Source organism: Pteronotus mesoamericanus, unplaced genomic scaffold, assembly GCF_021234165.1.
Source record: "Pteronotus mesoamericanus isolate MK-2021 breed Mesoamerican mustached bat unplaced genomic scaffold, CSHL_Meso_final scaffold_54, whole genome shotgun sequence".
Taxonomy (NCBI): Eukaryota; Metazoa; Chordata; class Mammalia; order Chiroptera; family Mormoopidae; genus Pteronotus; species Pteronotus mesoamericanus.
This window is the reverse complement of record NW_026555321.1, coordinates 18,554,293-18,578,170: the sequence shown is the minus strand read 5'-3', so window position 1 is coordinate 18,578,170 and position 23,878 is coordinate 18,554,293. Positions and strand designations below refer to the sequence as shown.

The window sequence follows — 23,878 nt, the reverse complement described above, 5'->3', positions numbered from 1 at the left end:
TAGGTGAAGGGGCAATTTTCAGAGCCCAGAACCCAGTGGACCAGGGAGACATGCCACCTTCCTGTCAGAGCCAGAGATGGCAAACTAGCCCCTTGTATGACAGGCATGGACAACCGTGGCCGTTCATAGAGCAGTTCTCATTTGCTCATGATGCCACGGTGGACACAGTGGTCCCCAACACCATCCCTGCCCAGACCCGTGGCTCAATTCGTAGCACGTCAGAAGCAGAAAGGCCCCGGGGATCACACTCCCACAGCCTGCGGGCGGGAGCTGCGGGGTGAGAGACCCGAACCTTTGCCAAGCGCACATGGCTGGAGAGAAGCTGAACTGTGACCAGACTCCAGGTCCTGCGAGTCCCGCCCCAGTGCTGCCCACTCGGCTGACACCCGCTTTCAGGGAGCGTCCAGTGGGAGAACCCACAAACACCACCGCTGACCATGTCTGACTACCACCAGCCATGCGTGGCTCTCGAGCATTTGAAATGCCATTAATTCAACTGAACACAAAACACCCCAAATTGTGAAGATTTAGTATATAAAAAAGAGTAACTATCACCTTAATAATTTCCATATGGATTACATGATGAAATGGCAATGTTCTGAATATACAAGGTTAAATAAAATATGCTATTAAATGAAATTTTGCTTGTCTCTTTTTCCTTTACTGGGAGTACTAGAAAGTGTGACATGACACAGTTGACACGCATGCTGTTTCTTTTGTAGACACACCTCTTTCGAGAGCGGACCGTGTGACTGCATCAGAAATCAACGACAAAGCCTCCGGTCACCGCTGCTGCGGGCCCCCCGGGGAATTCCCTGCCAGAGCACAGGCAAGCCATTGCCAAATGCTGGCCCCCTCGGTTAACCAGATCCTCACGGCAGTTCCATAAACTTGGGGGACACCCAAGGGGCAGCCCCTCGGGCTGGGAAGGGGAACAAGGTGGCCCCCACAGATCCCCAGAGCTTGTCTCACATGACTTAGAGGAAGCCCTCAGAAACCACAGGCGGAGAAAACAGAATCAGACTTGGAGCCCATCAGCCGATGGAGCAGCTCTGTGACCCCATGGGTACCGCTCTCCAGCCTCCGGTGAACGCGGACTGGGCAGCACACCGCCCCTCCGGGCAATGACTACGGGGTCGGGAAGCTGGAACAGGCATCGAGCGGCCACCCCGAAGTCTGTAATAGCAAACCGTAACGACAGCGTCATAGGACAGAGGGAAGCATATCAGGGGCCATATAAGCACATATATTACTGTATGTAAAGGGGTGTAAAGGAGAAATTACTTCCAGTTGAGCAAATCAAGGGCAGCTTCTTAAAGGAGGATGGTCCTGAACGGAGGACTCAAGATGATGATTTGAAAATCAAGCAGAGAGGAGGCAGGAGGGAGCAGTATTATGAAACATAGTATCTGCAGTAGACCGGACAAAGACCGGTCTCAAAACAGAATCAAGAGTGACGGCCTTGAATGAATGCCAGGCGAACACATTCAACCAGTGGCCCAGGGACCTGGCTGCTGTGCACAACTGTGGGCCCCCATGGGCCTGTCCCAGCTACGCAGCAGGGGAAAGGAGGCTGCTCCCTACCGAATTGTCAACCCTCTGAGAAGTGACAAGACAGCATAGCGTGCTCCCTGCAACACAACTCACTGCTCCAGGCTCTCCTGCGTGAGGGCGGCCCTCCCGGACTCTCGTCAGCAGAGAGGAGATGCAGGGGAGGGGCGGAGGCACGGGACCTGTCACGCAAAGCTGCCCCCACCCTGTGCCGCAGCCTCCCTACAGGCCTCACACCAACACCAGCCCACAATCGTGAAGCCCAAAGGATTCTGTTTCCTAAGAAGGGATTTGCATGAGGTTTTTAAGGAGATTTTGGTATTTCAATTCAGCAACATTTAAGGGCAAATGCTCTTGCCCAGGTCTCCCTGGCTTGAATTATGAAGCTCTTCTTTCCTGAACTATAAAAGGAACGGTGGCTGCCGTAGACAGGCCAGGTCCCCCCAGAGGAAGAAGCCCGGCTGCAGGGGCCTTGCAGATGATGTACTCTGTCAAGTTCCAACGGAGTTTCTGAAGGTTCCTTCCCTCCTACATGCAGCATCAGAATGTGCCTGGCCCAGAATGTGTGTGGCTCGGTTGGCTGGTGTCATCCCGTAAACTGAAAGATCATGGATTTGATTCCTGGTCAGGGAACAGACCTGGATTGTGGGTTTGGTCCCCTGTCGGGGTACCTAAGAGAGGCGACCATAGATGTTTCTCAAATCGATGTTTCTCTCTCTCCCTCCCTCCTTTCCCCTCTAAGATCAAAGAGCATGTCATTGGGTGAAAAGAAAAGAAAAGAAAAGAAAGAAAAGAAAGAAAGAAAGAAAAGAAAGAAAGAAAGAAAGGAAAGAAAGAAAGAAAAGAAAGAAAGACATGTGCTTGCCTTGTCATATCCTGAATACTACTAACATGAGGGTGTATTCTCCAATTAACCCACAGAAACCAGATGGCACCTCTCCATCCTTTTATATTTATTCGTTCAAGTGTTAGGCATCTGTTCTTGTACCACTGTCTATTCTCGCCATCATCCTTGGCAATAGAGCCTTTATGTCTCAGCCTGAGACATGAAGACCCCACTGCCAGCTGTTACTATAGCTAGTGCCCCTGCTACTTTTAGCTAGTGAGATACGAATGGGCATTGAGTGGAAGTTCCAGAAGGGCTCCTTTGTCTTTCCATATGGGATATGAATATAATGGCTGGTGCTTCGACAGCTATTTTGGATCATGAGGTAACTCTCTTAATGATGGAAAACAGTTGTTAGGTCTCTGCCCTGGACTGCCTACCTCCTGACTTTCTACATGACAGACTAACATAGTTTCATGCTTGAGCCAGTGTTTTGGGAGGGTTTTCTGTCATATTCAGCCAAATTTAAACCTAAGTGATAACACATTGCCCCCAGTACATAGCCAGGCTATTCTGCAAACCTGACAGAAGGGACGACAGCAGCTGGTGTAGACGGGTCAAACCTCCCTCAATTAATGAATGTTCTTTCTGGCCGTTCACAGCCCATTTTACTATCATTAAGCCCAAGGAATCAAACTTGGGGGGTTTCCTAAAGAATCCCAAAGCTCATGGCCTTGTGGTAAGGCATCTCATTAAACATTTTCTAAAACTATGTACATGAGGAGGAACCTGGCCGGTACACACGAGGAGGAAGCACTTCGGTTTGACACTGGTGAAGCATCTTCTGGAGGATGAGTTCTTGGGGGGGGGGGGGGGGAGCCCACACAAGAATCAGCGGTCCCGATTTAGTTGGCAAAACAGATACGTTCATTACAAACTCCAACACAAGACTGATGGTGCCCAGCGACAGCTGGAAAGCACTATGGGAATGCAAAGGAGACAGAATGGCATCAAAGCTTCCCTAGGGGAGGTTCCTCAAAGGACAGGTGTCAGCAAGTCAGAGGCTGTCCCAGTGGTGACATCAGGCTCAGCCATAGAAATTCAGGCAACATCCAAGAGTTTACACACACATCCAACCGAGAGGGGCTTAACTCCGAGACTGCTTCCCAGTGTCATAGTAGGACATATAACCTCAAAAATCAGACACCAACTCAGCCATCCCCAAGAGCTGGCTCTCTGGTTCTCCCCATTATGTGAAATATGACACCTAGAAATCTTTGGTGCAACCAACAAGATTGTACCTTTGAACTTTAACAAAGGACCCAGGCCCTGGTGGGACCACGTTATTTGAATAAGGGCCCTACACTCACAAGTGCCCTGGTAATTAATTCACTCCCAGCAGAGAAGCCCAGTTAGCAAAGTGATGAACTGAGACTCTGCTCAGAACTGTACCAAAGAGCTCTGAGCTATAAGACACAACCCAGGAAAAATGTCAAGTATCTTTCTGACTCATGGACGTAAATAAATGGCTTTCATGGAAACAGCTCTACAGAGAGAATTTTAAGAGGCTGCTTATGAATGAACTTGATAAGTGACCTTTACTAGATGCTGGCCCAGGCCAGCTGTGACCGTGAAGCACTCAGAAACACGTGGGTGTTCCACAATGTCGTCAGCAAGGGGGCAGGGTGGGTAGAGAGGTCTACCTTTGTCCAGGCTGCCAGATGGGAATGGATGTAGTCACGGCCATGACTCAACTTCCACTCCTTTCCGTAATTCTCTCAGGAAGGAACAAGAGCATCTGGACATTTGCATTGGTTGCAACAAAGGTTCAATGTAGAAGGAAGTGTATGGGCCAGCCAGTTCAATCCCTTCATTTTCCAAAGAAGGGCCCAAAGAAGCAAGGCAACTAGCCGAACGTCACACAGCTCTGTGGTGGCAGGCCACAGCCAGGAAGCCAGAGCCCCGCCCCATCGTGGGGCTGTCTCTGCTCTACCATGCAGTGTCAGGCCGCCGGCGTCACTCTGGCAGTGGCATAATCGGTGCACAAGTGGGCAGTCTCCCCATTTCTACTGCACAGAGCGGGAGCTGCTACAGGGCCACGGACAAGATGGAGACTCACGCTGTGTGCAGGACTGTGGCCTGCCACCTGGGACTCATGGTCGTGTCACTGAAGCCTCGCTCAGGGGTTACCAACACACTGGCCTGTCAGCTGCAGGAACTGAAAAGGAGAAGGAGTCCTGTCACTTGGCTGCCCAAAGCCCTACTCTAGCTGGGGTGGCCCCAAGTCCCAGAGAAGCCCACAAGATGAAACAAATTTAGTGCCTGACTACCCGCAGGCGAGCAAATGTGGATACGGATGCTTCTACGAAGAAAATCACAACAGCTACAGTTTGAGCATGTATTTATCCTGACTCAGATAACACATATATGGTATTCTGAGCACAGTGCCTCATTTAAATCTCTAAATTACCCTATGAGGTCAGTCCAATTATCATCTCTACTTTATAATGGGGACCAAGGCTCCAAAAGGTTAAATACATTGCCCAAGATCACACAGCTCCCAAGGGTGGGACCGAGAGTCATACTCTGACCCAGAGCGTTCATGCTAAAATTCTATTAATTATCACCCACTGGGTAAGTGATACAAACTCCTGACAAAGAGGTATTGGTCAAGCTATGTTAGGTCTCACTACTTTGCCTAACAAAGGCTACTCTGGCCAATGGGTGGGGGGGTTGCAGGGAGAAAAGATGCCAGCCACCGAGGAGAGCATGGTGTTCCCTCCACAGGGTATGGGCGGCAGGGGCTGCCCTAGGAGCTGAGCTCACTGAGTCACGAGCCGGGGGACACAGAGTGGGGTCTAGGAGCTGATTCTGAATGCTCTGGGCATAACCTCTCCTGCACCCCAATGCTGTTTCCTCACCTGCTCTTGGGATTGATGGACCCCCCTCAAAGGGGAGTGAGGAGGCCAGATGACACACAGAGAAGGAAGAGGCAACGTTCCTCCATCTGTCAAAACCACATACCCATTCAGGGCACAGGCCCAACGGATGGCTTTCCCCACTTCCTTCTAACCGCCTTCAGCCCCTGAAACCCAAAGGGATTCCCTGGCTGACTTAGGAGTGAATGGGCTCAATGTCCACGCACCTCCCAGTGTGTGATAGGAACAATTATGGAGCAAGAAGAGGCTTCCAGAAACGCCTGGACACTCAGGCATAAAATGGCAGGCGGGAATACCCTACTCCCTCGTAAAAGAGTGCGGGAATAACCCGCCTGGGGCGGGGAGCACAGAGGCTGCCCCGAGTGAGGTCAGCAGTGGCCCTGCCGTCCACATCCACGTCCACGTCCACGTGGGGCAGCGGAGCACTGAAGAAGGGGAAGAACCTCGGAAACACAGGAAGGCCGGGCTCCTCCAGCAGGTTAAGGGTTCTGGTTAGGACGACCCCATCCGCAAGGAGACAGGACATGGGCCCTACTGCGTGAGGCCACTGTGGGTGGGAAGGCCACCTCCTTGATTTAAAAAAAAATAAAAAAGATGCGATTCTGTCCCTGCCTCTTTATGGCAAATGTTGCATGGGCTTCTGTAAAGAACCCATCCCCCATGCAGAAGCTCATGGAAGGAAGTCCCAGATTCCTTTCCAAGCCATCCAAAGATCAAAAACCTTTGAAAGCAGGATCAAAAACCCCTGCTGGCCTCGGTGAGGGAGGGATGTCCAGGATGAACATCAAAGGGAACCACAGACAGAGCAGCTGCCCCCAGTTTTAGCCCAGCTCAGCTTTCTGCCTGTGCTCAGAACCGCCCTCGGGATCAGCAGTTGCCGCGTGGTCTGAGACATTCCATACGCAAACTTCTTATCCTTCCACACCCCTTTCCAACTGCTGCATGAGGCTAATGGAAGGGTGGCCACAGAGAGGTGCTGGCCATGTGCCCTGGAGGGTGTTTTCGATACAAACATTTCAATCAGAAGCATTTTGGAGAGAGAATGCCACTAAGCCCATTTAGTCCCTTGATGTTTCCTCTCCAGGGTTCCTCATTTTTTTTCCATTTTAATTAGTCAAAATTCTTTTCATGAGGATCAATTCCTTTCCATTTCGAATCAATTTGAGCCATTAAATAGTCTTATCCACATCAAACTTTACTAATTAGAGCTTGTGCTATGGCGTATTTTCTTATTTCTGTTCAACTCAATTTTCCTGGATCAATTTTTTGCAGATCTAAAAATCTGTTGAACAGATGGGACATCAGTTTTTTACTCAGTCCCAAATGTTACCCTGTACAGTTTGAACCATTACCAGTTAATATTAAACTCTATCATATAAAACATACTAAATGATATAAAATATTAAATAAAAGATCCATGGTGTGTATTTCTCCATAGAGAACTATGAAAAAACTCTGAGCAGTTTTAACAGATATAATATAGGACTTCAGGTTGTTTTAGTTGATGGCCACAAAGTTCTTTAATGTATTATTATGTCAAAAGAGCCTCAAGGGATGGGGGTGGCGGTGGGAAGAAGGTCAAGGTCAAATAGTTTTGCTCTGCCCTGGGGTTGAAGATGAGCTGTTTAAAAACACAAATTAAAAAGCTACTATCTGCTTCCAAATAACACAGCTCCAGCTACAAGTGAGAAGGGAGAATGGGGTGGGGGGAGTGGGGGGCGTAGAGAGGAAATCAGATTGGCTCAGGGTCCCTAAGCGCACAGGCTGCATGCGGAGGACGTGGGGCTCCATTTTACATCCTCTCTATACTGTACAAATTTTAAATTTGTCCTAATAAAAAGAAAGAAAAAAGAAAGTGATGATCATTTGCAATTACCTTCTTATGATTCTCTAGAACTGCACTGTTGAATACAGCGGCCACTAGCTATACGTGGCGATTTGCAGTTAAATTAATTAGAATTAAGTAAATTAGAATTCAGTTTCTCAGTCACACCAGCCACAATTTCAAGTGCTCAACAGCCACATGTGGCTGGTGGCTCCCACACCGGGCAGATACATAACATCCCACCCCACAGGAAGTGCCCCCGGACACGGCCGACCTAGGCCCCGTGCAGGCGCTGAAATGAAGGCCGGGGAAGGGCTCTCAGCTGTCATCCGTCATCTCCGTGTTGAACAGCATCACCATTCCTGCTTTATATTACACAGGGTCCTCCATTCCAGAGCCCACAATAAAGGAAACCTGAAGGTACCCTAGAGTGAGGCCTTGGGCGAGGCGACCCAACAGGGTGTGTGAGTGACCCAGTTTTCTGGCAGGATGATCCCCAGTCCCGACGGTCATGCGGTCATCCGGGGCTTCAGCCAAACCAGGGGTGGTTCCCACTCAAACGTTTCAACTGCAGGCCTTGGGGGCGGGACCTCCAGGATCCAGTCTGCCTTTGCTGCTCTTTTGCACGCGCCGCCAGCCTGCCTCTCTTCTCTGGACAGAAGCATGCCCTTCGCACCACACCAACAGGCTTCCCATTCTACTCACATGGCGCCTGTCCCCCTGCCTAGGGTGGTACCCTTGTCTCCCCACAGAATCTCCTCATTCAGCCAAAAGCTGCTGACAAGAGGTCCCAGGCCTTGCGCTTCCCCAGGGCACAGCGGGCTACTCAGCCCAATCAAGGTCTGTCAAGGTTGGGAAACCAGCTGCCATCCCTGACCCCTTCACCCACTCCTACGGCCTCCACAATTACTGGAGGCTTATGCAACTTGACAGTCATGCACAAGGGTGTCTTTGGGAGCAATGCATCCCTTGTGGCCCCCAAGTCTAATCCTTTCTGCTGCTGCAGGGACACAGCAGATGCCCAGCCAGAAGGGCGACACCCGCATTCCTCCTTGGGCTCCCTCTGGCTCTCACACCCCTGCCGGCTGGGCGGGGAGCAGCAGTCCAGGGCTGCACAGCCACACCCCGGGGAGCGCCTGCTGCCAGGCTGAGGCAGAGGCCTGAGGCAGGGCCTGCAGCAGCCAACGTCAAGTCCACAGAATCAAATCAGAGAGTCTTTGGGCTCAAGGAGATGGAAACAATGTAAACCAACCATCTTATTTTGTAGATGAGAATCCTAGAGCCTAACAAGTCAAACAGCCCACGAAAGGGACAAGCCTGGGTATCCACCAACCCCGATCCCGGCCACTTTTGCTTATGCCCTGCTGACCACACATCCCCCGCAGCGGCAGACCCCTCACTCTCTGTCCCCAGTGCACACCACATATTCCATCTCAGTTCAGCAGGGCTGTCCCTTCCTCTCTGCAAGCCCGTTCACATTGATTCCCATTCTCCTCCGCGCCCCACACTGTCATTCCCAGGATGCAGGAGGCCTCAGCGCCTCCCTGTTTCAAGGTCAGAAAGGCAGGTGCGCGCTCCCTCCCCCACCCCCCAGCAATCAGGGAAGCCATTTCATCCTTCCTTGAGGTACACAATGCAGAGCTTGGTCATGAGATGTGCCCTGACACATCTAAAATGCCATGACCTGACATTTTAGGGAGTAGAGAGCAGTGCTTTATGCAAAGCAGGGAAGAAAGTGGGAAGAATCCATGTGCTCTGTAATTCTGTCTCATGACAGCCCTTTTGCAGCTAATGAGTAGCTGCTCGTTTCCCCTGGGAAGGATGGAACACCGGCGCGGAGAGGTGGGTGTATAAAAACCTGGGATGCCAGAGCTGGAAATAACATCTCCCTCCTCTTGGCCGCAGCCGGGAGTCAAGGACTTGAAGGCATGCGATGTCCCCGGGGAGGCTGGTACCCCTGGTTTCACCGCCCCTTCTCTCCTCCCTCTCTGGGGGAGGAGCCAGGTGCACGCGTGGCCCTCACCCTGGTCCTGCCTCCGTAGGCACCTGGGGATGTGAACAGAGCTGCCAACATTTCCAAAGAGATGGCCCCACATGGACAAACAGGCCCCCTTTCAAGGACCCCAGCTCTTCACACACCACAGGGCCAAGAAAAGAGACCTTCCAGCACCATGCACAGAACTGGCATCAACTGACCGGGACAATCGGCCACTATGAGACAGCGCACTGCATCCGAAGAACTGCACATACTCCTGGCACCAACAATGGCCACTGACTCAGATCTACACCCTTGAACAAGTCACTGGGCCGCTCAGCTTGGAATGCCCAGGCTCTGTCACCTCCCCGGGAGCCTCAGCTCCATTTGGAAGATACATAGTTACAGGAGGTCTTACAAGGCCACGTCCTGGAAGGCCATGCCTGGCTTCAACGTGCGCACACAGTCCATCAATAAAGACGATCGCTTTTGCTATCATCTTTATTGTTGTATATGCCTGCAAATTTTCCATAATAAAAGTTTACAAAATTCCTTTTTGATGCACTTCTTAATCAGCTATCACTTTGCTGTTTCTCTACCACATAGCTGTTTCCTCAAACTCAAAACTATGTCCCTGGGCCGAGCAGCAGCACAGCATGAGGGACAAGGGGAGGTCTGCACGGATTAGCAACTCCAAACAGAACAGCAGTTTCCAATCAAATGCTGTCAACCAATCATAAGAAAACACTTTTTTTTAAACAGCTGGAGAAATTTGAAAAAAGACAAGTTACTAGATGATATTAAAACACTACTAATTTTGTTATTTGTGAAAATGTGACCTTTTAAAGGTTGTTATCTGTTAGACATCAATACTTAAGTATTTATGGGGGAAGTGATACGACATCAGGGAATAACTTTAAAATAAACGATAGGGTCGGGGGGAGATTAGATAAAACGTGATTGGCAAGATGGTAACAATCGCTGACGCTGGTGTTGGGCTCCCCGATTATTCTCTACTTTTGGGCGTCCTTGAAACCGTCCATCACAAAGAGTGGTAAACAGATGTTTTCCGCAGCCTTTGGTTTATGTTACAGCTTTTGCTATTTACCTGCTACGTAATCCCAAAACTTTCAAGAAAATGCTACTCACCAAAAGATGAGGGAGACCAAAGATACTTGTTATAGGCGGATCTGACTAAAGGCAAAATTTAAGATAAATCAATAAAACAAAACAAAACAGAAACCTGTAGGCTTGCCCATGAGGGGAAGTAAAGGATAATTAATTAAAGAGTCAAATGTCAGCCAAGCAAGAGACACGTTTACAAGCCTGGCAGGGCTCCCATTGCGCAAAGCCCACTGTGCCCACGTGCAATCTTTAAATGAGACGCATCCCAAATTTGTGGGGTCCAACACTGGCCCCCAACACCCTGTCTGTGGCCCAACCACTCCAGCTGTCCAGAGGTTCTCTTCTGTGACCTCTGTCTCTTCCGCTATGATTTAAAGCCCTCAGATCTTTCTCTGTCTCTCACAGAGACTAAGGGGAAAAAGTACACCCAGTTACAACGACGAAGCACCTTCCAGGAGGGCACAAACCAACTGCAGCACCCACCCTCCCTGCACCCCAGCTCTATGGCCCTGAGGAAGGGAGGGTTAGAGGGAACTGGGGCAGGGTGCTTATTAAATCCCTACTGTGCACCAGTATTCACCTATGGAATCTAGCCTGTAGCCCTGCTGGCAAGGCTAGGTGTACCCATTTGACATCCAAAGAAACTGAGGTTAAGAAACTAGTACAAGGGCACAAGGCTAGAAGGAAAGGAGACTGAGACTCAAACCCAGACCCCATGACTCCAATGAGTTGGAGAGGACACGAACCAGCATGGGACCCTGTGTTATTCCACTTCTCCCTTGGCCATGGCGATGCTTAAAGCCTGAGTCCCTAGATCCTGGTGAGGGCCACAGACCCTCTGGGCACGCTCAGTTCTATCACCTCTCTCCACAGCACCGTCCACACACCCACCTCGCCAAGACCTCTGGCCAAGACAGTCTCCCTGTCACGCAGGGGTGTCCAACCTGTGGCCTGTGGGCCGCATGCAGCCCAAGACGGCTGTGAACGCAGCTCAACACAAAATCGTAAATTTACTTAAAACATTATGAGATTCTTTTGTGATTATGTGTCGCAATGTGTTTAATGTGTGGCCCAAGACAACTCTTCTTCTAGCGTGGCACAGAGACACCAAGAGGTTGGACACCCCCTGTGAGCATTCAAAGGCTTGAGAAGCCCTGCCCAGCCTGACCGCACACCCCACTCACACCTCTAAGGAAATCTCGGCAGCTTTCTCCAGCATCAGTTCTTACCTGGGCCATTTTAAAAGCTTTCTAACGGGTCTCTCAGCTTCCAATCTCACATGGCCAATTCACACTCCCCATGGCATAAATTCAGTCTCGCACCACTGCATTTGGGACACTTGATCACCTTCCTACGGCGCAGCTCTGCTGATGGCCCTCCCCTCCTTAACGCTGCCCCTGCCCCCGGGCTCGCACCTCCCATCCACCCAGCGAGGCCCAACCACTCACCGTGCCGTCGGCATTCCTCACTCTTGCGCGTACCATTCCCTCTACCAGCAGCACACACCCTCCTTCCGCCTCGCCACCTGGCGAACTCCTACTCATACTTGCAAACCCATCTCAAATACCCCAAATTCTATGAATTATTTTTTCTACACAGCATCTGGACTCATTTGTTGAACAATCATACCTTCTTTCTTACGACACCTCGTAGGCTGAAAAACACAGTTCTTGTCATATCTCAGCCTCCTCTTTGGTGGCATGAACACTCCTGTTCTTCTAGGACTTACAGGTCTCCCCCTTTTCTGAACTTCCATCAGTAAATTTCCCAGCACTTACACTGCCCAACAGCAGCTGAGCACAAGAGAATTTGCAGAACAAACACTTCTTGAGGGCAGGAGCTGTAGTTTATACTTTATCACCCACAAAGCCCAGCACAGAGATGAACACACATCCCCATCCAAAGCCACTGCCCCAGGCACTCTGCTACCTTCTCCATCCCTGGCTCCTATGTGCCATTTTGCTAAGAAAGGCCCCAGTCACGCTCTGCTGACATAGGAGGACTAATGAACAGTCTACAGGTAGTTAGGCCACGAGCCAGCCACCACTGCCCAAATAAGGACCCCAACTCCTTCAGATCCCACTCAGAGCATCAAGAACCTCATCTAAGGTAGTGAGGACAACCAACATCAGAGGGGGCAGCCGGAGCACCCATTCATCCTGGCCACCTGCCTGCTCAGCGAGATGTGCCTTATGCCACACTTGCACGAGCTAATCCTATGCTCTGCAGGCCTCCGTGATTAAAACAAATGGGTCCAAAGTCATTACCATTCCTCGTGCCTCTGAGACCAGAAATACTCAGAGAAATGATGGCAGGGGGTATCTCTCAATGGCCCTGGCAGGCGGGGGTCCACAGAAGGAGCTTCCCCACTGGAGAGCTTCCTTCGATTGGCCGGGACTGGTCCCTGCCAGCCAGCACCTCGCACAACTGCTCGGCTACACTCCCGAGAGGCTGCCATTAACAATGGCAGAGGACACACCCAACCTAGACAAAATAACTGTAGTTACCACCACCTCACTCTGCCATGGGGACTGGATGGTTGGGAACAGGGTTCTCAAGGCTCTACCTGTGGCCTGTGAGCCTGAGAGAGACCCACAAAGGGGCATGAAGTGAGATTGAGGAGAAGAGCAAGGCCACGAGGGCGACCAACAGGTGCTAGATGACAAGAGACACCTGGTCAGTCCCCCAGGCCCAAGCCCCTCCGAGTCAGTGCTATAGCAACAAAGGTCCGGCACCCACAGCCTCTCCTTTCTGCATCATTCAGGGAGTTTCTATAATCTTTTTTTTTTTTTAAATCCTTACCTGAGGATACTTTTGTTGATTTTAGACAGAAAAAAAAAAGGAGGGGAGGGAGGGAGAGGAAGAGAGAAAGAAAGAGGAAAAGAGAAAGAGACAGAAACATCGATTGGCTGCCTCCTGTATACAGCCTAATGTGGGATCGAACCCACAACCTAGGATGTGCCCTGACTGGGGATCGAACCTGCAGCCTTTTTGGTGCACAGGATGCCGCTGCAACCAGCTGAGCACCTGGGCAGGCCTCTACGATCTTTTTAAAGCAGCATCGCTCCTAGAGACCTTGGGAGCCTTATAGGAGCAGGGACTGTGCTACTGAAGTTTTAATTCTCAAAACCTCTCCTAGTGGCCGGTATGCTGCCGATGTCAAAGAAATATGTATTTAATTAAGATACAGCTAGCGTACAAAAGGTAAGCCACAAACAACTCCCTGTGGTCAATTATTTTAATGTACCTCGTTAATTTTTTCTTCTGTGGCTCACAGAATCAGATAAATGTCTCTCTGGGTGCCTTTGTCCTTGGAAATGCCCATTTATGTGATGTGAAAATTCACCTGAATAATGACCTAATTTTATTACACTAGATAGTGCAGTATGAGCACCATTCTTTCCAGATCTGAATAGTTCCCCCTTCCACGCTCCCTCACCTCCTCCAAGCTGAATGATATATAATCCAGGTCCCAGAGGGCCTTTGGGAAATTCATTCCTAGGTAAAAATTTACCCCCTCTGGATTCAGAGGACCAAGCACTTATTTCAGTAGTGTGCCATATTATAAGATAGTGTATGTGGAAAAACACTTCAAAAATTGCTCAGCGTATAACATACTGATGACATGTCTCTTGAATTATTTTGCTGTTCACTTGGTCTTCCCAACAAGATTGCAAATTCCTTGAAGGTAGTGACCATGTTTTGAGCGTCTACGCGTCTCCACCACCAGGATGCGGAGGAATCTGCACTTGGAAACATGTTATTCCAAGCTCTTCATCAGCCAGGGTCCTGGCTGCCCCATTCCTGTCATTTGTCACCTGGTCTACTTAAGCACAGCCAAAGAAGCAACTGATTCACTGAGATGTGAACCCCCCACCCCCAGCTCATCTTTGGCTTCTAGGTCATCATGGCTTGGCTTAATTTTAACTACCACCTGCAAGAGCTCCAAAAAAAAAAATGCAAGGTCGGGAGATACAAAAGAAAATGAAGGCTCCGTGGAAATAGAGTCGGCACAGCATGCTCCCGGCCTGGCACAGTTTACGACAAAGCTGAGGGCCCCGCGGCAACGCAAGCACGAAGATGTCGACAAGGCTGAAGCCAGCAGACCCTGGCCTAAGAGCAGCAGGGCCCAACAGCACCCACACCCAGGGCCCCTCCAAGCCCTGGAGCCGGCGCCACTTCAAGCCACCGAGGGATCTCTGAAAAAGGAACGGCCATGTGACAGGGCCAGGGCAGCAGCTGGGCCCCCCGTCTGGAGAGGCAAAGTTGGCACTAGTTGGTCTGGCAAGGGCTTTCCGTGTGAGCCAGGGCTCTTGGCACATCCCCTTCTTCCCACCTGGTACTGCCAAGCAAAGTAGGTCCAAGGACTCGGGGCCTCTCCCAGCTCTGAGGGGTCAGGAACAAATGGCAGTCAACGGAACTAAGAAAGGAGAAGGATAAGAGAGCCACATGGAAGAATCCAAATGTCCCAGGGCCCAGAGAATTACGCTGTAGGCCTATGTATGACTCTCTCAACTCCAAGCCCTCCTCCTTTCTCCAAGCATTCATTTCACTTTTATCACACACCACGCATGGGAAGGTCTGCAAAGGAGAATCTGTGATTTCTGCCCTCGAAGAGCTCAGATACACACAGGGCTCCTCAGCCCCAGCTGTAGAGGACAGAACTTGGGCTGCCGAGGTCAAACTCTGGTCAGGTCACTCAGTAGCTGGGTGACCCAATCACTTTATTTTACTTCTCTGTGCCTCAAGAGCCTCATCTGCAAAATGAAGAGAATAACAGACGCTATCTCATGGGGTTGCTCTGAGGAGTATGTTGTGGTCAAGAGCTTAAAACAGGCATACAGTAAGCAAAATGAAAGTGTCAGTTCTTTTATAAGCAAGCACCATGTAGTATTAGCTCGTGGCTATTAACCCACAGGACCTGGATGACCTTTAAGGGGAGCTGATGAATATCTTGAAATCGTGATTATAACTTAGGCCTCTGTGTGTGTTTTCAGAGGATGATATCCATCTTTTCGGTCAAATTCTCAAAGAAGCAAAGCTGAAGAAAAGCTTAGTGAGGGAGGGGGACTGCAGAGAGCGTCTGTGGAAGAAGCTGTGCTCATCTGTGCCTTCATTTTAATCAGGCCAAGGCTAGCAGCTAAGCAGCGTTGTCCCACAGAACTTCCGGCAATGACAGCAATGTTCTCTATGTGTGCTGTCCCAAAATAGCAGCCAGCAGCCACATGTGGCCATTAAGCATTTGAAATGTGGCTGGCAACACTGAAAAACTGAACTTTTCGTTTTATTTCATTGTATTAATTTATATTTGAGCGGCCACGTGTGGCTGAAGGCTACAGTTCTGAACATCACAAAGCTAGTCAGTCTAGGGAGGAACATCTCACAAAGGGAACAGAATATCCAGTGATACAGAACACTCCATGATGTACTGCGAAGTGAGTGCAAGAGCAAGATGTACCCAGCAACGCTGAGCTTGGTGGGGGCGGGGGAGGGCACACACTGGGGCAACAAGGAGACGTGCAGACGCCAAAGAATGAGAGGGCATCTGGTTGATACTGGGGCAAAACAAGTGCTATGTTAGCCAGGGTTCTCCAGAGAAACAGAACCAACAGGAGATTTATATTAAGAAATCAGCTCAAGTGATTATTGAGGTTGGCAAGTCTAAAATCTGCAGAGGGCAGGAGTCAGCAGGCTGGAGACTCAGAGAAGGGTTAATGCTACAGTTCCAGTCCAAAGGCCATGTAGGGCAGAATTCCCTCTTACTCAGGGGAGGTCAGTCTCTTGGTCTGTTTAGGCCTTCAACTGATTGGATGAGGCCCACCCACACTATGGGGGGCAATCTGCTTTACATGAATCTACCAGATGTGAATCCCATCCAATTAACATCCTCACAGAAACATTCAGAATAATGTTTGGCCACACACCTGGGCAGTATGGCCCAGCCAAGTTGACCATAAAAACATGCACTCAAGTTTTTGAGTGAGACTACCAGTAAAACTGACTTTCACAAGACTCAGCGGGGAGAGTTAGGGAGGCGGCACCAGAAAACAGGAATACCAACAGAAAGGCTATTTCAATCAGGCAAGACATGAGAGCTTGAACCAAAGAAGTGGCCATGGGAAGTATGTTATTGAATTAGCATTTGTTAAAAGAAAGCAGGAATGGATTCTGTCATGAAACACACGCACATTTACACCTTTATGGGAAGCTAGCATTTCCTCATAGTTCTCCAGCCCAGTATGTGGGAAAGGACACTTCCACGCCCCATAAAAAGAGGGAAGTAATGTGGCAGAGAGATATGGGGCGTACTGGTTATCTGATCCAAGAACTCCTATGCCTGCTCTGTGGGGCACAAACGCCCACCCCTCTTTCCAACCCAGAGCCTTTCTAGAAGACAGAGAAACCACACTACAGACGTGGCAGAATCCCAACATCTATTCTCCCCTTCATCCTTAGAAACAATCCTGCTGGGGAAGGAGGGGAGGGGAGGGGAGGGGAGGAAAGAAAAGAAGAAGAGAAGGGGGGAAAAAGAAAAGAAAGAAGGAAAGAAAGTGAGAGAGGGAGGGAAGGAGGAGAGGAGGGAGGGAGGGAGGGAGGAAGGGAGGGAGAGGGAGAGAAAGAGAAAGGGAGAGAGAGGGAAAGGGAGGGAGGGAGCGAAGGAAGGCAGGGGAGATGGGGGCGGGGGGAGAAAGAAAACAAGCCAAGCCAAGCCTCCCTCAAAGTTATCCATGGCTGTGTGATTAGATTCTGCCAACAAAACAGAAGCAGGGACTTCCACGTAGATTCTACAGGCTCCTTAAAATATAAGGAGTATATGTCCCTTCCACTTCCTCTTTTCCTGAAATATGGATGTGATGGCTGGAGCTCCTGGAGCTCCTTGGGCCATGCAACGACTTTGAGGATGGGACTCAAATATCAGGATGGACCAGTATGAGGCCACTGGTTCTCAGATGACCATGGAGGCACAGCACCAACCTAGATTGCCTAATTCAGGTCTTTTTTTTTTTTTTTTAAGATGAGAGAAGGAATCCTTGGTGTGTTTAGACCACTGTTTTTAAGTCCTCTGTTTCTTGGAATCAAATGCAATTCCTAGTTGATACAAGATGAGGCCATTATTTTATGCACCTGGCAATGTGAATTTCAGAACTTCAGGCTGTAAAACTTCATTTGTATATTTTCTTATGGCCTTGCGTGTTGGGGCAAGACAAACAGAAAAGGAACATATATAAGCTAGCACAGTGCCTTACACTTCATGCTTGTCTTCCAGTGACTGCTCTCAGAGGCGCCTGCTACAGATGCCTCCAACCACCTGAGTGAAGCGCCCAGGTCAGTGGGAGGAAAGACCTCCCGGCATTCTCTGTATAAAGACTGGCTTCACTCAGTTGGCCTGAGCCTGAGATCAAGAGACTTACATTCAAAGAATCAGACCATCTTAGATTTCAATACACCATGGTGATTAGAAAAAATAAAAGGCCCAACACCTTCTCTGCAGCGCAGAGCTTTGCCAAAAGGATGGGGAATGCACTGGAGGCCGGATACAAATCGATGAACGTGTGGTGTCTTTTTCCTACTTCCATTCAAACCACTTCTTCAAAGGGCAGCGTACAAAGTGCGGTTTCCTAAGCAAAGCCAACTGTTGCCTACACTGAAGCAAAGAGGCACTCAATGTAAGTTCCCTGGTGCCTGGGAAAGTTTTAAATGGAAAAATTAATGAACAAGCGATCTCATTAACTGAGAAAGGCACCAAGAATGGGGTTAGAGGAGAAAGCTGGAAAGAGGCAGATGCCAGGCAACGTCTGGAGAAGTCAGTGGAAAAATAGCTGAAGAACATACATTCTGGAAGATTCTTGAGAAGGGGCACTCCAGATTTCCGTCAGGAGTGACCAGCTCTCTGCAGTCAAGCTAGTGAGGGTTAGGGCGGAACAGAAAAAAACTCAGACGCAGCCACTCATCGTAGAAACCCCATTTCTCCCTAGAAAAGCCAGGCTCAGGCATACCTAGACCAGCTGCGTGAGCAGATTGAGTACGTTCCGTTGTACTGAACACCGCCCCCCACGTATGCATTCTCTTGTACCTGCCCAAGGCTATGGGCTCAAGAATAGCAACGTTGGGGCCAAAATCCACAGCTCCACTGGCTATGAATTCAGGGTCCCGAACAGGGGCCGGCTGACTCTGAAACAACTTTATTTGGCTGATGACTCAACACCACAACTTCCTGCCTTTGTAGAGATACTAGATTTAGCAGATAAAAATACAGGACACCCAGTTAACTTTGAATTTCAGGTAAGCAACAACTTTTTCTTTCAGTTTAGTATGTCCCAAATATTGCATGAAATAGCATTATACTAAAAAAAAAAAAAAAAAAAAAAATTACCTGAAATTCGAATTTGACTGGGTGGTCTGTACACTGCCTGCAGGCCCTACCTTTGACTTAAACTCCCCAAGAACATTCTACCATACAGAAATGAAAACTGTCGATGGCCAGGACTTCAAGGTATTACCCTCCCGATATAATGGGTGTGGCTCCTTCACACACATCAAGATGCACCCATTGTGGGATAAACCCAGAGCTGGACATGAGCAGTACCCCCAGGATGGAAACAGAGTATCCCAAGCTATGGGAATGATTTTAAAGCACAAGTACTTGAACATCCAGAGAGATTGTAAATCTCTAAGCTGTAGCAGTGCGCTACCTCACAGTGTGAACAAGTTCATCAGGTTCTTAATGGTAGATTTTCACAGAAGGGACGGGGCAGATAGGATGTTCCGTGGGGAGGGCTAGGAAGGGGAAAGTGGGAGAGGAGAGAAGGAAAGCGGGGTGGGCAGAAGGGATTCCCAAGGTGAGGAAAGGGAATGGAAAGATTAGCCAAAAGTGCTGAAAAGAAACACCCCATTTAGCCAGGGACCAAAGCTTGCTGCCCACCAACATAAAAAGCCTACCCATGTTGACAAAACCAGTAGCAAAAATATATCCCCTACTCTGATTTTCTTAACTGAGGAATCAGTCACCCTGCCACATCTTTCCCAGGAATACCTATGTGATTTACAAAATTGGGGAGGGAAAAAGGGGTGATTTATGCCATTGCAATTAATTTACTGAGGACAGATGGGAGGGAGGAAAGATTATAAAAAACCACCACCAAGGAATCTTGCAATGTCGCCCACCAAGCAGCGCTCATGCATCAGGGAAAGGCCAAGGGGACAAGGAAAAGGGAACTGTCCCTGACAAAGCTCCCACATGACAAGGTAATGCTAGGTAGCACCTCCAGCTTAATACTGCCTTGCTGAGACTCTGTATGTGACCAGTCCCCCATGCCTGGCTCTCTACCACCTGCCAGTCAGGTAAGAGCCAAATGCAAGTGGCCCACTGCACCACCAGGAGAGGAAAACCTCACTATCAGCAAGGTTACCTGCTCCCACCCCTGCGGAAGACTCAGAAGCAGAGCCAGCCAAGCAGGAAGTGCAGTAATTTCCAAAGAGAGGTCAGCCCTTCTGACTAAATCCTCAAAACCCACCCTACATCAGAAGCCTGCAACCTGGGTCAGAAGCTGCCACTCTCCGCCTTGCCCCACTCTTGATCCAAGATGCCAGGCTCCCGAAATGCCACTGCTTCTTCCCCAGAATCTCGACCAAGTCTGCAAAGCAGGATGCACATGGTCTCACGGGCGAGGGAGAGTTAACAGTCCGTTCTCCCTTCCTGCCATAAATCACCAGGCGCTCTGCTTTGGGACAGGTGCCCTGTCACTCAGCTGTCTGCCCTTACCATGGGCAGCCAGGATGACGCAGTTCCCAGGAAGTGGCCTGTGGCCACCCAGTGGGAACACGATCAGGGCCACCGGGATGGACGTCACTGACCCAACCTCCTGACCCAAGTCCCACAGTGAGAGCTACCACCCAGGCAGGAAAGTGGCTCAGCAGAAACAAAAGTGACCAGGAAGCAGGGAGGCATGATGAAGTTGCACTGATCCCAGAAGAACTAAGGCAGAGGTTCCTGCCGGGAAGACGTTTCAAAGGGCCCCGAAGTACTTGGAACAAGAGCCTCCCGGTTACCCCAGGGCAGAAAAGACAGGACACTAACTGCATAGGTGAATTCAAAATCTTCCTTTAGCCCAAGAAGTCAATTATTTCTTCTACCTGTTCCCCTAAGACATGTGAGTGTGCAGTTAGTTCAGCCTTTGCAACAGTCACTAAATGCCTCCTATGTGCCAAGCACCAGGCAGCAGCTGAAACCAGGTAGCTGCAGGTTCAAATCTTAGCTCCTCTCCTCATGAGGTCTGTGATGCAAGCACATTACTCTGCCTCCCTGCGCCTCACGTCTCATCCCTTCTGTATGATGACAATAATGCCACCTTGTCCACTGTCATGAGGACGAGATAATAAACATAAGCAACCTACTACTACAGGCCTGGGTGCCCCGTAGATGCTCAGTAAATGAGGATGTGGTGAGCACCGTGAACATCTCATCTTCTCTAAGCCTGTTTCCTCTTCCGGGGCGGGGGGGTAGTGGGGGCGATGTACCTCCCTCATGCAGGTAAAGCATTTGGAAACGTGACTGGCATACCAAGAGTGTTAAAATGACTCTCCTTTTCCTCTCTCTTCCTCCATCCTCAATCTCTGGTTAAGTTCTCTCTATACACTCTCTTCCAGTAAACTGTCACCTCTGTATTGTTGACTTCCAACTCCACCTCCAGCTTGCCCTGAAATTCCCAATGAGCCACCCGGTCACTAAAACACTCAGGAAAGTAAACTCACCACTTTCTCCCAAAGTTAGATCCCCACCCTCTTTCAATTTCCCACTGACTGCTCAGGATCTTCAGGTCAAAACCCTAGAGTGGCCCTGGCTTGGTGGTTCGATTCATTGAGCATCATCCCATACACGAAAAGGCTGCAGGTTCAATCCCCAGTCAGGGCACATACCTAGGTTGGGAGTTCAATCTCTAATCAGGGCACACACGGGAGGCAACTGATGGATGTTTTTCTCTCCCTTCCTCTTTCTAAAATCAATAAATATAGCTTCAGGTGAGGATAAAACAAAAAACAAACAAACAAAAAAAACCCTGGAGTTCCCTATGAGTCATTCTTAGCAGCAGGCTAACCACTAAGCCTGCTAAAGCCTTCATGTTCTCTCAGAGTAGGCCACACACCAGAAAGGGTCATGTACAGGCCCATGTAATGGTCTCTGGGCTCCAAGACTAGTTTCCTCATCTGCATGGGCACAGAAGGGGAAGATAAATGACCCCTACCCAGAGCAGCACCCACAGTGCCTAACACACAGGTCTCAAAAGAGGGTGCCATTGTTAACGTAAGGAAGCGACACTGGTCGTCAATGCCCAATCAGCTTCGCAAACGTGACATGAGCCCCCCTTTGCGGGAGCCCACCATGGCTGCTTCATAGCTTCTCAACCCAGTGCAGAGGCCAGGCCGAGGCCATCAGGCACTCCAGCACCTGGCCACACAGCTCCTTCCCTGCCTGGTCCTTCAGGCCCCCAAGGCTCCCTGAAGCTGATGTTCTTACCCTGGGACTATGCGGACTTCCCCTTCAGATCTCAGCTCTTCTATCCTTTGTACCCAGACTCTCCTGTGCTTTAGGGCACAGATGTGCTCCTCTTCCCCAGATTTAACACACCCTCCCCCTACACACACACACACACACAGGCATAGTGACCTCACTCCACTGGCTTCTTCCACACACCATCTACACCCGTGCCTGTCTACACACGTGCCATGTGGTCCAATTCTCTAACAAATGAGCCTCCCCATTGGCCTCTTTACCTGGGGCGTACCGTCGGTCCTCCTTACTCACAGATTCCATATTTGCCAATCTGCCTACTTGCTAAAATTTGTTTGTAATCCCAAACTAAGATTTATGGCACATTCAGGGTCATTTCTGGACTCGCTCAGAGTAGCAAAATCTTCGAGGCATTCAACGTGCGCGTTCCCAGCTGAGGTCTCACAGGTGACACTGCCTTCGTTCTCCAGCCCTCACACTGCTAACCACTGTCCACCTTACAGCCTATTTAGTGCCATGCTTTTCACAGTTTTGTGCTTTTCTTGGGTGAGCAGATATTTAAATTGGCCCCCAAGCCTGGGGCTGAAGTGCTGGCCAGTGTCCCTAAGCCCAAGAAGGCTGCGATGTGCCTTAAAGAGAAAATACGTGTGTTAGATAAACTTCATTCAAGCATGAGTCATACATAGTGCCATTGGCTGTGAATTCAGTGTTAATGAATCAACAGCATGGGACATCCAGAAAAAGGAAGAGGAAATTTGCAGATCCGTTCTAGGGGCTGCTCCAGTAAAGGCTAAAATAAAGTCTACAGTACATGATGAAACTATAAAAAATAGTGAATTTGTGGACTCTGTTTGGCATCGATGCCCGAGAGGTTGTAACCAATTACAAAAACGTAGTGGAGAACACTGTGAGGCTGAAAGACAAAGAAATTTACGGGCATGTCACCCAGGACCAGGAAAATGTTTGACATGCCCTATTAAGAAATACTATATATAGTTAATTATTTATAAGAAATATATATTAAATAAGGTGTTCTTTAAACAGAAACATACATAAAACAAGGTTATGTGTGGTTGGGTTGATGAAAATGTGACCAGGGGCTCTTAGGAACCTGACCCTCTACTCCCACTAGGAGCATCGCCTCAGTAGAAAGCCTCTCTCATTCTGTGCTGGCAGTGACTTCAGACACCCATCACAAATAATGACCATGGACTGTGTAATCACCCTAAAACTACCCTGCTTACGTATATACGTATTGCTCCTGGAGGATAAAAACCACACTTCATGTCCACCATGGCCAGCACAAACAAAGGGGGTTGCTCAGGAAATACGCTGAGACACTTCTATATGCCAATCCCTAGCCCTCTCACAGTCTCACTCCATTTCTCAAATGGAGGAGGTAAAAGCCCACCCTTTCATCCAGATCAGTAACAAAGATTCTACTTTTGCGCACAACACCCCATGCCACACACTTTTGTAAGACTGGGAAGGGAGGAGCATCACCCCTGCAGAATCAGGGTCTTTGTCCTGTTCTTGACAAGTGACTAAAACAGTGAATGACCATTAGTAGGAACCCAGGAAAAGTTTGTTAAACGAAAGAAAATAATAAATCGAGGAGGAAAAACATCCCTAGACAAGTAACGAGGGTGATAACCCACCTTTGCAGAACCTGGGCCTCTCATCCTCCTCTTAGGGAGGGTCGACTGCAAACAAAATTGGTGTCTAGAATTTCCCAGCAAAGGAAGACTACAACACTCTGTTCCTCTACGATTAACATAAGAATTCAGGGGATTATGTGATGCACTTGGCCTGTTTCATGTCATGAGAAACATGACTCCCCATCCATTTGAGGCCCTCACCATGTTATCTGTTTGGGCTTAGAATGCTTTTGATCGGTCAAAAGGTAAATCAGCTATCTCGTCCTCATCGTTTTTGATTCTCTGACACATTTTATGCTCACAAGCAGCTCCATGTGCACTCAACCTGCCTTTCTGCCCTCACAGTCTCTCCACCTTCCATATGCCCTCCCAGCCAGCAGAGGTCTGTTTCTTCTACCCATAGGTTTTTATTGTTATTTTTTTTAACACAGCAGATTCAATACAGAGATATAATATTTGACATAAAATAC

General features: G+C 49.2%; 1 protein-coding gene across 1 annotated transcript in view; it reads right to left on the bottom strand.

Annotated features, from left to right (window-relative positions):
• The window catches only part of SH3BP5 (SH3 domain binding protein 5), a 65,486-nt gene that overhangs the window by 11,872 nt on the left and 29,736 nt on the right, over nucleotides 1–23,878 (bottom strand). The window lies entirely within an intron of this gene.